The sequence below is a fragment of the Arachis hypogaea genome, chromosome 16 (genome assembly GCF_003086295.3).
Source record: "Arachis hypogaea cultivar Tifrunner chromosome 16, arahy.Tifrunner.gnm2.J5K5, whole genome shotgun sequence".
NCBI lineage: Eukaryota > Viridiplantae > Streptophyta > Magnoliopsida > Fabales > Fabaceae > Arachis > Arachis hypogaea.
This window is the reverse complement of record NC_092051.1, coordinates 72,904,230-72,920,037: the sequence shown is the minus strand read 5'-3', so window position 1 is coordinate 72,920,037 and position 15,808 is coordinate 72,904,230. Positions and strand designations below refer to the sequence as shown.

Genomic DNA, 15,808 nt, shown 5'->3' with positions numbered 1-15,808 from the left:
AATAACAAAAGGATCCTTACCTTCACGCTGAGCTAGTGCTGCTCCTACTGCATGGTTGGAAGCATCGCACATGATCTCAAACGGCTGGCTCCAGTCGGGTCCTCTCACAATTGGGGCTTGAGTTAGAGCGGTCTTCAGCTTATCAAATGCTTGTTTGCAATCTTCACTGAACTCGAACACAATGTCCTTCTGCAGTAATCTGGATAAGGGAAGTGCCACCTTACTAAAATCTTTAATAAATCTCTTGTAGAAACCTGCATGGCCAAGGAACGAATGGACTTCCCTCACAGAAGAGGGGTAAGGTAAACTAGAAATAACATTCACCTTTGCTGGGTCTACAGAAATACCATTATTAGATACCACATGTCCTAATACAATCCCTTGCTTTACCATAAAGTGGCATTTTTCAAAGTTCAACACATCTATCTAATACTCTAGATAATCCATCTAAGCAAAGGTTAAAAGAATCACCATAAACGCTAAAATCGTCCAAAAAAACTTCCATACAGTCCTCAATAAGATCAGAGAAAAGACTCATCATGCACCTTTGGAAGGTGGCTGGTGCATTGCACAAGCCAAAGGGCATTCTCTTATAAGCGTAAGTCCCAAAAGGACATGTAAAAGTAGTCTTTTCCTGATCCTCAGGAGCTATATGAATCTGGAAATAACCTGTGTAACCATCTAGAAAGCAATAATGTGATTTACCTGACAGGCGATCCAGTATTTGATCAATGAATGGAAGTGGGTAGTGATCCTTACGGGTAGCTTGGTTGAGATGCCTGTAATCAATGCAGACTCTCCAAGCATTCTGAACTCTAGTTGCTATGAGCTCTCCATGCTCATTCTTCACGGTAGTGACTCCGGACTTCTTGGGCACAACTTGTACTGGGCTTACCCATTCACTGTCTGAAATAGAATATATGATACCTGCTTCCAATAGTCTGGTCACTTCCTTTTTGACAACTTCCAAGATGGTGGAATTCAATCTTCTTTGTGGTTGACGGATAGGTCTTGCTCCCTCTTCTAAAAATATTCTGTGCTCGCATACTTGAGGGTTGATTCCCACTATGTCTGCCAAACTCCACCCAATTGCCTTCTTATGCTTCCTCAGTACATCAAGTAACTGCTCTTCTTGTTGAGAAGTCAATTCTCTTGCAATAATAACCGGAAGCTTCTGCTCATCCTCAAGATAAGCATATTTGAGATGTGGAGGGAGAGGTTTCAATTCTAACTTTTGATCATGGGCAGGCTCTGGATTATCTGGGGCTTGCGAAAATGGCGAAGTGTCCTCATTGTCAGTTAAGAGGGTCCCCACACTTGGATCTTGTCCAGTGTGCCTCTCTTCAAACTCTTCTTTTTGAACTTCAGCCACACTCTCGTCTATGACATCACACTGGAAGATAGAACGATCTTCTGGGGGGTTGTCAATGACTCCATTCAGATTGAAGATTACTATGCGGCCATCTATTTCAAAGGAGTATGTTCCTGAAAAAGCATCTAATTTGAATTTTGATGTCTTCAGGAATGGTCTTCCAAGTAGGATTGATGATGGCTTATCTGAATCATTATGGGGCGTCTCCAAGATATAAAAATCAGTGGGAAATGTGAGCCCTTTAATGTTCACCAAAACATCTTCAGCAACTCCAGCCACTGTAATAATGCTTTTATCTGCTAACACAAAACGAGCTGCCGACCTTTTTAAGGGAGGGAGCCTTAAAACATCATATATAGACAAAGGCATTATACTGACACATGCTCCTAAATCACACATGCAATCATAAATTACTACACCACCAATAGTACAACTAACTATGCAAGGACTTGGATCACTACATTTTTCAGGTAATCCTCCCATTAAAGCAGATATAGAACTACCTAAAGGAATAGTTTCTAATTCGTTAATTTTGTCTTTATGGATACATAAGTCTTTTAGAAACTTTGCATATTTAGGTACCTGCTGAATAACATCGAAAAGGGGAACAGTTACCTCAACCTTTTTGAATATTTCTACCATTTTAGGATCAGGTTCCAGCTGCTTCCTGGGCTTCCTTGCAAGTTGTGGAAATGGAATGGGAGTAGTGTTTTCTGTGGAGCCTACGTCTTTTTGTGCTTCTTCCTGTGGTTGAGCTATCTCTCCTTCAGCTATGTCCTGTATGTCCTCTTCCTCTTCAACATCTTCGATTTCTACCACCTCTTCAGCTGAGGCGTATTCTGGTGGGCTTGGTTCCTCCTGATTCCTCTCCTGCAGTGTGGTTCCAGACCTCAGGGTGATGGCATTAATGCCTCCCTTCGGATTGGGTAACGGTTGGGAGGGGATTCCAGTGGTGCTTGAAAGTTGGTTACTAGAATTTTGTGCTGAACCAAGTTGTGTCATAAAAGCTTGCAGAGTAGAGGTGAAACCATTCAGACTGGCGTTAATACTATTCACGATGGTATTTTCAATGGCCAGTTGTCTTTTCTCAAAAGCTTGTAATAAATCTTCATTAGAAGATACAGAAGAATGAGTAAATTGAGAGGTTTGCTGCTGATTGTGCGGTGGTCCTTGGTTTTGCCTCAGGTGAGGTGCTCGGTACAGTTGATTTTGCTGCCTGTTGTTGTTATTATTCTACCTCTGATTTCCCTGATTATCTCTGCCTCCCCTATTATTGTTGTCCCTCCAATTCTGGTTTGAATTGTCCTGCCATCCATGGTTATTATTTCCACTTTGATTGCACCCTTGGTTGGGGCGGTCATAGAAGTTGTGAGTGGATGCCACCATGTTGTCTTCTTGTTGGAGCTGCGGGCATTCATCAGTGTAATGGCTGTAATCAGCACAAATTCTGTAAATTCTTTGTGGAACCAGTAGTTGGTTTTGCTGCGGTTGAGTTTGCTGAGCTTGTTGAGTCAACTGCATTTGCTTCAGCAGGTTGGTCATCTCACAGATGCTTCGATTTAGAGCAGCAGTCTCTATGCCAAAAGATACTTCTGCAATGGCCCTTGAACGGCCTTGCTTCTGTCTGTGGTTCCGAGTAGATTCAGCTAAATCACTGATCAATTGCCAAGCTTCATCAGTGGTCTTGTACTTCTTCATAGACCCATTGCTGGCACTTTCCAATGTGGTCTTATCTTGGGGCCTCATACCTTGTGTGATATAGCTGAGTAGCACGATCTTGTCAATCATGTGGTGGGGGCATGCTTCCAAAATATTATTGAAGCGCTCCCAGTATTCAAAGAGAGTCTCATTGTCATCCTGAACAATTGTAGAGATATCCTTCCTCAGTTTATCAGTAACTTCAGATGGAAAGAATTTCTTCAGAAACTCCTTTCTGAGTGTATCCCAGTTGGATACAGTTGCTAGAGGTTGAGTGTAGTACCACTCTCTTGCTTTTCCCTCAAGAGAGAACGAAAAAGCTTTCAGCAGGATTGAAGTTTCATCAGTGCCATCACGCCTGACAGTAGAACAGGCTGCCTGGAAGTCTCTCAAGTGCTTGATAGGCTCTTGAGCAGGCAGGCCATGAAACTTGGGCATCAAATTTAGCAGTGCGGTCTTTATTTCAAAATCCGTAGCTATCGCTGGATGATGCGCTTGAAACGGTTGCATTGTAAAATCAGGAGCTCCTTCCTCCTGAATGGTAACTCTTCTAGCTGCCATGTTTTCTGCACGTAAAACAACCGAATCAGTAGAACGGGGGTTGGTTTCTTCCTCAAATTCACTTTCAGATCCGCCCTCAGAGCGGGCTAACCTACGCTGTTCCCGTCTTATTCGTGAAATTGTCCTTTCAATTTCAGGATCGAATATTAGCAAGCACGGATCAGGAAGTGAACGCGTCATTTGACGGAAGAAACATGCAGCTCATAGTAGCAAAGTTAAATAAAATGCAAATAAATAAATACTAATTAATAAAATTAGCACTCTATTGCAACTCCCCGGCAACGGCGCCAAAAATTGATGGGAAGCAGAAGCTGGTGAATTAAAAATTTATTAAAATGGTTACATTGCAAGTATAGTTCTTAACTCACTGAAAATCTGCCTATCAATTTAGAAATATGTCACAGAGAGTTTAAATTAAAATTACTGGGAGTTTTAAGTCCCAGGTCGTCTCCCAACGAGTTGCAGAAAAGTGTGCTGTTTTATTAATCAGATGTTCCAAGAACTTGAGCTAAGTAAATTGGAATTTAAATTGAGGTATTTTAAATAATATAAATAAAAGCCTTGACTGGGAATTGATTAGTTAGAATCTCTATCATTGATGGAGTGATTTTTAAGATTGATTTATAATTAACGGTTACTCTGTTTGGTTATCCTTTACTAGGTAAGGGAAAGTCAAACAAGTTGGACTGCCAGATCTATTCACGAGTTACAACCCACTTAGTTCAAAGGGATTGGCGTTGGTGATAGGATAGCAATCCAACATTTAACCCAACTATAAAATTCTCCTTCAATCCTTCAAACTCAAGAATTCCTTTTAATCAACTCCCTATCAAGTAATGAAACTACTCACGCATTGTAAATAAAGAATCCATGGCACATAAAAGGTAATTAAAAGAAGACATGATTATTGGAATTGAAATTGAATTAAAGAGAAATAATCCTTGCATTAATTAATCATAAAAGTATCTGAATGACAAAATTGAACATAACAAAGAACATGGAAGAATAAAACCAAGTTAAGAGAACAAACTTGAGTGATGAAGTCTTGATGAGGAAATAACTCTTCTCAATGTTCCAATGCTAAGACCAATTGAAAATTAAAATTCTAAAAACTAGAGAGAAAAACCTAAGAGAGTGAAAAAAAACTATATCTCAAACTACTGAATGAATGTGTGTGTTGTTTCTGCCTATTCTCTGACTCTAGTCTGCTGTTCCGGGCCGAAATAAGGTCCAAAATCGCCCCCATCGAATTCTGCAGATTATGCAGATCGCACATGTCACGCAATCGCGTCGTCCATGCGGACGCGTCGCTTGCGCTTTTTCCTCTCCACGCGTTCGTGTCGTCCACGCTACCGCGTCGCTTGCGCTTTCCGATCCGCGCGGCCGCGCAAGCCATGCGGCCGCGTCACTGCGATTTGTGCTCCTTCGCGCGGTTGCGTGAGCCATGCGACCGCGTCACTTCTCGCTGGTTATCTCCTCAAATTCTTGTGTTCCTTCCATTTTTGCTAGCTTCCTCTCCAATCTCCATCTCATTCATGCCCTATAAGGCCTGAAACACTTGACACACAGATCACGGCATCGAATGGAATAAAGGAGAATTAAAAGTAAATAATTAAAGTCTCTAGGAAGCAATTTTCAAACATGTACTGAATTTAGGAAGGAAATCTAAATGCATGCTAAATTGATGAATAAGTGGGCAAGGATCATGACAAAACCACACAATTAAACACAATATAAACTATAAAATAGTGGTTTATCAGAAAGATTCAAACTTTAAGTTCTAGAATCATATATTGTGATTTCTTGTGAGTCAAGTCACTAATTGGAATTTTAAAATTCAAATCTTTTTCAAAACTATTTCTAATCATATCTTTCTATCATATCTTTTTAAAATCATATCTTTTTCAAAAAAATTTGATTTTAAAATATCTTTTCTAACTTCTTATCTTTTTATCTTTTCAAAATTGATTTTCAAATCTTTTTCAATTTCAATCATATCTTTTTACTTCAATCATATCTTTTTCAAAACTACCTAACTACTCTTCCCTCTCTAATTTTCGAAAATACCTCCCTCTTTTTCAAAAAATTCTTTTTAATTATTTAATTACTTCAATTTTTAATTTTAATTTTAATTTTATCTTAATTTTCGAAAATCATTAACACTTTTTCAAAATTTATTTTTCGAAATTCCCTCTCTCCCATCTCCTTCTATTTATTTATTCATTTACTAACACTTCTCTTCATCTCAAATCACTGCTCCTATCCTTACCCTTGTGTTTGGATTATCCATTCTTCTTCACTCTTATTCCCTTTCTTCTTCTACTAACAACAAGGGAACCTCTATACTGTGGTAAAAAGGATCCCTATTATTATTTTCTGTTCCCTTCTTGTTGAAGAAGATCCTGAATCTGAAAGGACTCTGAAAAGGAAACTAAGGGAAGCTAAATCACAACAATCCAGAGACAACCTTACAGAAATTTTTGAAAAGGAAGAGGAGATGGCAGCCGAAAATAATAATAATGCAAGGAAGATGCTTGGTGACTTTACTGCACCAAATTCCAATTTCCATGGAAGAAGCATCTCCATCCCTACCATTGGAGCAAACAATTTTGAGCTTAAGCCTCAACTAGTCTCTCTGATGCAACAAAACTGCAAGTTTTATGGACTTCCATCTGAAGATCCTTTTTAGTTCTTAACTGAATTCTTGCATATATGTGATACTGTTAAGACTAATGGAGTAGATCCTAAAGTCTACAGGCTCATGCTTTTCCCATTTGCTATAAGAGACAGAGCTAGAATATGGTTTGATTCTCAACCTAAAGATAGCCTGAACTCTTGGGATAAGCTGGTCACGGCTTTCTTAGCCAAGTTCTTTCCTCCTCAAAAGCTCAGTAAGCTTAGAGTGGATGTTCAAACCTTCAGACAGAAGGAAGGTGAATCCCTCTATGAAGCCTGGGAGAGATACAAGCAACTGACCAAAAAGTGTCCTTCTGATATGCTTTCAGAATGGACCATCCTGGATATATTCTATGATGGTCTGTCTAAATTAGCTAAGATGTCATTGGATACTTCTGCAGGTGGATCCATTCACCTAAAGAAAATGCCTGCAGAAGCTCAAGAACTCATTGACATGGTTACAAATAACCAGTTCATGTACACTTCTGAAAAGAATCCTGTGAATAATGGGACGCCTATGAAGAAGGGAGTTCTTGAAATTGATAATCTGAATGCCATATTGGCTCAGAGCAAAATATTGACTCAGCAAGTCAATATGATTTCTCAGAGTCTGAATGGAATGCAAGCTGCATCCAACAATACTCAAGAGGCATCTTCTGAAGAAGAAGCTTATGATCCTGAGAACCCTGCAATAGCAGAGGTGAATTACATGGGTGAACCTTATGGAAACACCTATAACCCCTTATGGAGAAATCACCCAAATCTCTCATGGAAGGATCAACAAAAGCCTCAACAAGGCTTTACTAATGGTGGAAGAAACAGGTTTAACAATAGTAAACCTTTTCCATCATCCACTCAGCAACAGACAGAGAATTCTGAGCAGAATCCATCTAGCTTAGCAAATTTAGTCTCTGATCTATCTAAGGCCACTCTAAGTTTCATGAATGAAACAAGGTCATCCATTAGAAATTTGGAGGCACAAGTGGGCCAGCTGAATAAGAAGATCACTGAAACCCCTCCTAGTACTCTCCCAAGCAATACAGAAGAGAATCCAAAGAGAGATTGCAAGGCCATTGATATAACCATCATGGCCTAATCCAAGGAGGAAGGGGAGGACATGAATCCTAAGGAGGAAGACCTTCTAGGACGTCCAGTGATCAACAAGGAGCTTCCCTTTGAGGAACCAAAGGAATCTGAGGCTCATCTAGAGACCATAGAAATTCCATTGAACCTCCTTATGCCCTTCATGAGCTCTGATGAGTATTCTTCTTCTGAAGAGAATGAGGATGTCACTGAAGAGTAAGTTGCCAAGTACCTTGGTACAATCATGAAGCTGAATGTCAATTTATTTGGTAATAAGACTTGGGGAGATGAACCTCCCCTGTTCACCAATGAACTAAATGCATTGGATCAACTGAGATTACCTCAGAAGAAACAGGATCCTGGAAAGTTCCTAATACCTTGTACCATAGGCACCATGACCTTTGAGAAGGCTCTATGTGACCTTGGGTCAGGAATAAACCTCATGCCACTCTCTTTAATGGAGAAACTGGGAATCTTTGAGGTGCAAGCTGCTAGAATCTCATTAAAGATGGCAGACAACTCCAGAAAACAGGCTTATGGACAAGTAGAGGACGTGCTAGTAAAGGTTGCAAGCCTTTACATCCCTGCTGATTTCATAATCCTAGATACTGGGAAGGATGAGGATGAATCCATCATCCTTGGAAGACTCTTCCTAGCCATAGCAAGAGCTGTGATTGATGTTGACAGAGGTGAACTAGTCCTTCAATTGAATGAGGACTCCCTTGTGTTTAAAACTCAAGGTCATCCTTCTGTAAACATGGAAAAGAGGCACAGTAAGCTTCTCTCAAAACAGAGTCATGCAGAGCCCCTACAATCAAACTCAAAGTTTGGTGTTGGGAGGCCACAACCAAACTCTAAGTTTAGTGTTGAACTCCCATATCCAAACTCTAAGTTTGGTGTTCGGAAGTTTCAACAATGCTCTGAACATCTGTGAGGCTCCATGAGAGCCCACTGTCAAGCTGTTGACATTAAAGAAGCGCTTGTTGGGAGGCAACCCAATTTTTATTTATCTAATTTTATTTTTATTTTTATTGTTCTTTCATGTTTTATTAGGTTCATGATCATGTGGAGTCACAAAATAAATACAAAAATTAAAAACATAATCAAAAATAGCAGAAGAAAAATCACACCCTGGAGGAGGGACTTATTGGCGTTTAAACGCCAGTAAGGAGCATCTGGCTGGCATTCAACGCCAGAACAGAGCATGGATCTGGCGTTGAATGCCAGAAACAAGCAGCATCCTGGCGTTCAGATGCCAGAAATGCACACTGAGGAAAGCTGGCGCTGAACGCCAGAAACAAGCATAGAACTGGCGTTCAACGCCAGAAACATGCTGCATCTGGGTGTTGAACGCCCAGAACAAGCATCAATTCGGCGTTTAAACGCCAGAGTTGCATGCAAAGGCATTTTACATGCCTAATTGGTGCAGGGATGTAAATCCTTACACCTTAGGATCTGTGGACCTCACAGGATCAACTCAGCATCTGTGGACCCCACAGGATCCCCACCTACCTCCACTCATACTCTTCCCTCTTCTCATTCATTCTCTCTTCCCAATAAACACCCTTCCCCAAAACCTTTCACCAATCACCTCAAGCTCTCTTCCCTACTACCCCTTCACCACTCACATCCATCCACTCTTCCCCATAAACCTACCTCATAAACCCCACCTACCTTCAAATTTAAAATCACTTTCCCACCCAAACCCACCCTAAGTGGCCGAACCTAACCCCTCTCCCTCCACTATATAAACCCCTCCATTCTCCTTCATTTCCACACAACACAACCATCTCTTCCCCTTCTTGGCCGAAACACAACTCCGTCTCCCTCTCTTCCATTTCTTCTTCTTCTTCTTCTTTTCTTTCTTCTCTTGCTCGAGGGCGAGCAATATTCTATGTTTGGTGTGGTAAAAGCATAAAGCTTTTTGTTTTTCCATTACCATTGATGCCACCTAAGACCGAAGAATCCTCTAGAAAAGGGAAAGGGAAGACAAAAGCTTCCACCTCCGAGTCATGGGAGATGGAAAGATTCATCTCCAAAGCCCATCAAGACCACTTCTATGATGTTGTGGCCAAGAAGAAGGTGATCCCCGATGTCCCTTTCAAACTCAAGAAAAATGAGTATTCGGAGATCCGACATGAGATCCAAAGAAGAGGTTGGGAAGTTTTAACAAATCCCATCCAACAAGTCGGAATTCTAATGGTTTAAGAGTTCTATGCTAATGCATGGATCACTAGGAACCATGATCAAAGTAAGAACCCGAACTCAAAGACTTATCTCACCATGGTTCGGGGGAAATACTTAGATTTGAGTCCGGAAAATATGAGGTTGGCGTTCAACTTGCCAATGATGGAAGAGAACGCACGCCCCTACTCAAGGAGAGTCAACTTTGATCAAAGGTTAGACCAAGTCCTCATGGACATATGTGTGGAAGGAGCTCAATGGAAGATTGACTCAAAAGGCAAACCGGTTTAACTGAAAAGACTGGACCTTAGCCCTGTAGCTAGAGGATGGTTAGAGTTCATTCAACGCTCAATCATTCCCACTAGCAACCGGTCTGAAGTTACTATAGACCGGGCCATCATGATCCATAGCATCATGATTGGGGAGGAAGTGGAGGTTCATGAGATTATACCTCAAGAACTCTACAAGATGGCTGACAAGTCCTCCACTATGGCAAGGTTAGCCTTTCCTCACCTCATTTGCCATCTATGCAATTCGGCTGGGATTGACATAGAGGGAGATATCCTCATTGATTAGGACAAGCCCATCACTAAGAAAAGGATGGAGCGAACAAGAGAGCCTATTCATGGATCTCAAGAGACGCATGAAGAAGCTCATCACCAAGAAATCCCTGAGATGCCTCAAGGGATGCACTTTCCTCCATAGAACTTTTGGGAGCAAATCAACACCTCCCTAGGACAACTGAGTTCCAACATGGGACAACTAAGGGTGGAACATCAAGAGCACTCAATCATCCTCCATGAAATTAGAAAAGATCAAAAAGCTATGAGGGAGGAGCAACAAAGACAAGGAAGAGACATAGAAGAGCTCAAGGACATCATTGGTTCCTCAAGGAGAAAACGCCACCATCACTAAGGTGGACTCATTCCTTGTTCTCAAATTTTCTGTTTTTCGTTTTTAAGTGCTTATCTATGTTAGTGTCTTATTACATGATCATTAGTATTTAGTAACTTTGTCTTAAAGTTATGAATGTCCTATGAATCCATCACCTCTCTTAAATGAAAAATATTTTTAATTCAAAAGAACAATACTTTTTGTCCTATGAATCCATCACCTCTCTTTTCGAATTTATCCTTGAACTTAGTTTAATTATATTGATGTGGTGACAATACTTTTTGTTTTCTGAATTAATGCTTGAACAGTGCATATGTCTTTTGAAGTTGTTGTTTATGAATGTTAAATATGTTGGCTCTTGAAAGAATGATGAACAGGAGACATGTTATTTGATAATCTGAAAAATCATAAAAATGATTCTTGAAGCAAGAAAAAGCAACAAAGAACAAAGCTTGCAGAAAAAAAAAGAGAAAAAGAAAAAGAAAAAGCAAGCAGAAAAAGCCAATAGCCCTTAAAACCAAAAGGCAAGGGTAATAAAAAGGATCCCAAGGCTTTGAGCATCAGTGGATAGGAGGGCCTAAGCGGTTAAACCAAGTTGTCCCTAACCATGTGCTTGTGGCGTGAAGGTGTCAAGTGAAAACTTGAGACTAAGCGGTTAAAGTCAAGGTCCAAAGCAAAAAAAGAGTGTGCTTAAGAACCCTGGACACCTCTAATTGGGGACTTTAGCAAATATGAGTCACAATCTGAAAAGGTTCACCCAGTTATGTGTTTGTGGCATTTATGTATCTGGTGGTAATACTGGAAAACAAAGTGCTTAGGGCCACGGCCAAGACTCATAAAGTAGCTGTGTTCAAGAATCAACATACTGAACTAGGAGAATCAATAACACTATCTGAACTCTGAGTTCCTATAGATGCCAATCATTCTGAACTTCAATGGATAAGGTGAGATGCCAAAACTATTCAAGAGGCAAAAAGCTACAAGTCCCGCTCATCTTATTGGAGCTATATTTCATTGATATTTTGGAGTTTATAGTATATTCTCTTATTTTTATCCTATTTGATTTTTACTTGCTTGGGGACAAGCAACAATTTAAGTTGGTGTTGTGATGAGCGGATAATTTATACGCTTTTTGGCAATGTTTTTAGTATGTTTTTAGTAGGATCTAGTTACTTTTAGGGATGTTTTTATTAGTTTTTATGCTAAATTCACATTTCTGGACTTTACTATGAGTTTGTGTGTTTTTCTGTGATTTCAGGTATTTTCTGGCTGAAATTGAGGGACTTGAGCAAAAATCAGATTCAGAGGTTGAAGAAGGACTGCTCATGCTGTTGGATTCTGACCTCCCTGCACTCAAAGTGGATTTTCTGGAGCTATTGAACTCCAAATGGCGCGCTCTCAACGGTGTTGGAAAGTAGACATCCAGGGCTTTCCAGCAATATATAATAGTCCATACTTTGCCCGAGTTTAGAAGACGCAAAAGGGCGTTGAACGCCAGTTCTACGCTGCAGTCTGGAGTTAAACGCCAGAAACACGTCACGAACCAGAGTTGAACGCCAAAAACACGTTACAACTTGGCGTTCAACTCCAAAAGAAGCCTCTGCACGTGTAAACTTCAATCTCAGCCCAAGCACACACCAAGTGGGCCCCAGAAGTGGATTTATGCATCAATTACTTACTTCTGTAAACCCTAGTAGCTAGTTTAGTATAAATAGGACTTTTTACTATTGTATTTAGATCTTTTGGAACATCTTTGGGTTATCTTTTGATCATTTGATCATGTTTTGAGGGCTGGCCATTCAGCCATGCCTGAACTTTATCACTTATGTATTTTCAACGGTAGAGTTTCTACACACCATAGATTAAGGTGTGGAGCTCTGTTGTTCCTCATGAATTAATACAAAGTACTACTGTTTTTCTATTCAATTCAACTTATTCCGCTTCTAAGATATCCATTCGCACTTCAACATGAATGTGATGATCGTGACAGTCATCATCATTCCTTATGAACACGTGCCTGACAACCACTTCCGTTCTACCTTAGATTGAATGAGTATCTCTTGGATTCCTTAATCAGAATCTTCATGGTATAAGTTAGAACCCATGGATGGCCATTCCTGAATCCGGAAAGTCTAAACCTTGTTTGTGGTATTCCGAGTAGGATCTGGGAAGGGATGGCTGTGACGAGCTTCAAACTCGCGAGTGCTGGGCGTAGTGACAGACGCAAAAGGATCAATGGATCCTATTCCAGTATGATCGAGAACCGACAGATGATTAGCCATGCAGTGACAGCGCATTGGACCATTTTCACTGAGAGGACAGGATATAGCCATTGACAACGGTGATGCCTAACATACAGCTTGCCATAGAAAGGAGTAGGACTGATTGGATGAAGACAGCAGGAAAGCAGAGGTTCAGAGGAACGAAAGCATCTCTATACGCTTATCTGAAATTCTCACCAATGAATTACATAAGTATTTCTATCTTTATTTTCTGTTTATTTATTATTATTATTCGAAAACTCCATAACCATTTAATATCCGCCTGACTGAGATTTACAAGGTGACCATAGCTTGTTTCATACCAACAATCTCTGTGGGATCAACCCTTATTCATGTAAGGTTTTATTACTTGGACGACCCAGTGCACTTGCTGATTAGTTGTATCGAAGTTGTGACAAATTATGAATTAAGATTAGAGCACCAAGTTTTTGGAGCCATTACCAGGGATCACAATTTCGTGCACCACTTTCCTTACCAGTTTCCTATATGAGTTTTGTAGAGCTCTTCAGAAGGAATGCGTAGCCACTGACGACACGCAAATCGGAGCTTTCTAGCTCAAGATATGAGCTTTGGAAGAAGATGATGAATAGTGCTCACTCTCCTCCACTCCTACTTTCAATTTCTGATTGTGTGCTTTTTAGTGTGTTGTGATGCTTGTTGGTTCATTAACTGAGCCTTTTATATGTTGGGCTTGGGCCCAACTTGGGCCCGGTCCAACCCGTTAGCGTTTTTAGCCCGTTTGGCCCAACTTCGGGCCAAACCTTTAAAATTAACGCCCGATTTTCTATTTCTAACATTTTTCTAATGTTTTTGCCTGTTTTCACTTTTTCTCATGCGGTACCAGGCAGACTTGAACCGGTTCAACCGATTCAACTGTCGGTTTACGGTTTTTCACGGTTTTTCGCAGAAGGCACATCTTCCGAATCAGAAAAACCCACTGAGTCCAAAAATCATCTTTAAATCCTCAAATTCTCACTTTAACTTTTTGAAATCTAGTTTGGGCAATATTAATTACTAAACTAACCGGTTGATTAGTTGCGGTTCTTACAGGAAGACCCAATAAATTCATCTCTGACTTTCTACAGATCTGTGATACTGCAAAAACCAATGGAGTAGATCCTAAAGTCTACAGGCTGATGCTTTTCGCATTTGCTTTAAGGGACCAAGAAAAGAATTGGCTTCACAACCAGCCCAAGGGGAGTTTAAACACTTGGGATAAGGTTGTTGACAAGTTCCTGAACTGGTTCTTTCCCCCAAAGAAGTTAACTAAGTTAAGGATAGATATCTAGACCTTTAAGCAAGGAGAAAGCGAGTCCCTATACAATGCGTGGGAGAGGTACAAGCTGATGCTTAGAAAATGCCCGATGGAAATGTTTTTAGATTGGGTTAAGCTAGATATTTTCTATTATGGACTCACAGACATGGCCAAGATGTCCCTGGATAACTCTGCTGGTGGTTCAATACACATGAAGAAGACCATTGAAGACGCTCAAGAACTCATTGAGACAGTTGCCAGCAATCAACATTTATACTCATCTGGTGAGACTTCAATGAAAGGAGAGGTCAAGACAGTGTCTACTAAGTCTAACCCTCCGAAACAAAGTGAATCATTAACCTAGCAGCTACACTCCCTCACACAATAGTTGCTAAGTTTGTAAGAAGTGTTGCAGGAGACCCAAGCTTCCAACAAGAATATAGAAGCACGGTTGAACTAGTATAAATACCATTTGTCATAAGAGAAGAGTGCCAAGCTATCCAATTGAGGAGTGGAAGGACCCTAAACAACCAGCCTCAGAACAGTGAGAAGCAAGGGGAAGAAGATATGGCAGAAGATGAACAAACTATAACTTAGAGCACCATCAAGGGCACTGAACGGCCAGAATAGGATGACAGGGGTGTCCAACGCCGAGAAGGCAGCAAACCTGGTGTTGAATGCCAAGAAAGAATCACCAAGGGCATTCAACGCCGAGAAAAGGGGGACAACAGACACGTCAATTCGGGAGACACCTTCCCTAGACAATTTGACCACCCTTCCTCAGTCCCTAGGAGTGCTCACCCTGCACCACTCATGGCCTTTGAGTACAAGACCAAGTTACTATACCCTCAAAGACTCCAGAAAGCAGAAAGGGATAAATAATTTGCTAAGTTCTTAGAAGTTTTCAAGAAGTTGGTGATCAAAATCTCCTTTGCAGAGGCTCTTGAACAAATGCCTTCATATGCTAAGTTCATGAAGGAAATACTGAATAACAAGAGGGATTAGAAGTAAGTAGAGACAGTGGTGCTTACCAAGGAGTGCAGTGAAATCATTCAGAGGAACCTTCCGAAGAAACTTAAGAGACCTCTCACTCTTCCCAGCGACACAGTGCCTACCCCAAGCGTAGAGTGCAAGGCCATCATAATGGTGCTGGATCCGTACGAGAGGAGGAAGTGAAAGCTGCTAAAGGGTCAGAGGAGAGATAAGCTCCAGAAAAGGCTAAGGTTACACTGTCACATGCCTCCTCTATGACACTTATTCAAGAGCTTGAAGCACCACACTTTCAGAAGCCCCAAAAGGAGACCAAGGATGACCACTGCTTACAGTTCAAGGAAGTCTTTAAGAAGCTGCAAACCAATATTCATTTTGCCAATGTTTTGAAGCAAAGGCCTCTTTCTACTAGAAGAAACTTCATTGATAGTGAGAAAGGCAATTTGGTGCTGAGGTTACACGAAGGTTGGATGATTTCCAAAGTCTTTAAACCTCCAAGACCCCCTGCCAAGGGAGGTACTTGCATGCAGAGTACAATACTAAAGGCTCCCCCTTGGTGAAAACTTATACAGTTTCCCCAAATATCAAACCTAAATTTGGTGTTGTGCAATCACTACCCACCAAGGAGGAAGGTCCCAAGAGGAAGATGCTTAGGGAATGGAGAAACAATCCAACCCCTACCCTAACAAGCAAGAGGAATCATGCTGACAACAATACCAGAAATCTTGTTAGGAGAAATCTTCTCCCATAGAGTCATTTCTTTTAACAAACTGGAAGAAGAGGAAGAAATTCAACAATCAAGTGTCACGCTAA

General features: G+C 40.8%; 2 non-coding genes across 2 annotated transcripts; one reads left to right on the top strand and one right to left on the bottom strand.

The window, feature by feature from the left end:
* The first annotated feature begins 3,154 nt into the window (after window positions 1–3,154).
* On the top strand, window positions 3,155–3,262 carry LOC112760837 (small nucleolar RNA R71). The gene has a single exon (XR_003181258.1). It is a non-coding gene; the product is annotated as a small nucleolar RNA R71 (small nucleolar RNA).
* A 3,262-nt stretch (window positions 3,263–6,524) lies between these two features.
* Window positions 6,525–6,632, bottom strand: LOC112760410 (small nucleolar RNA R71). Its single transcript, XR_003180852.1, has one exon. It is a non-coding gene; the product is annotated as a small nucleolar RNA R71 (small nucleolar RNA).
* Window positions 6,633–15,808: the final 9,176 nt, after the last annotated feature.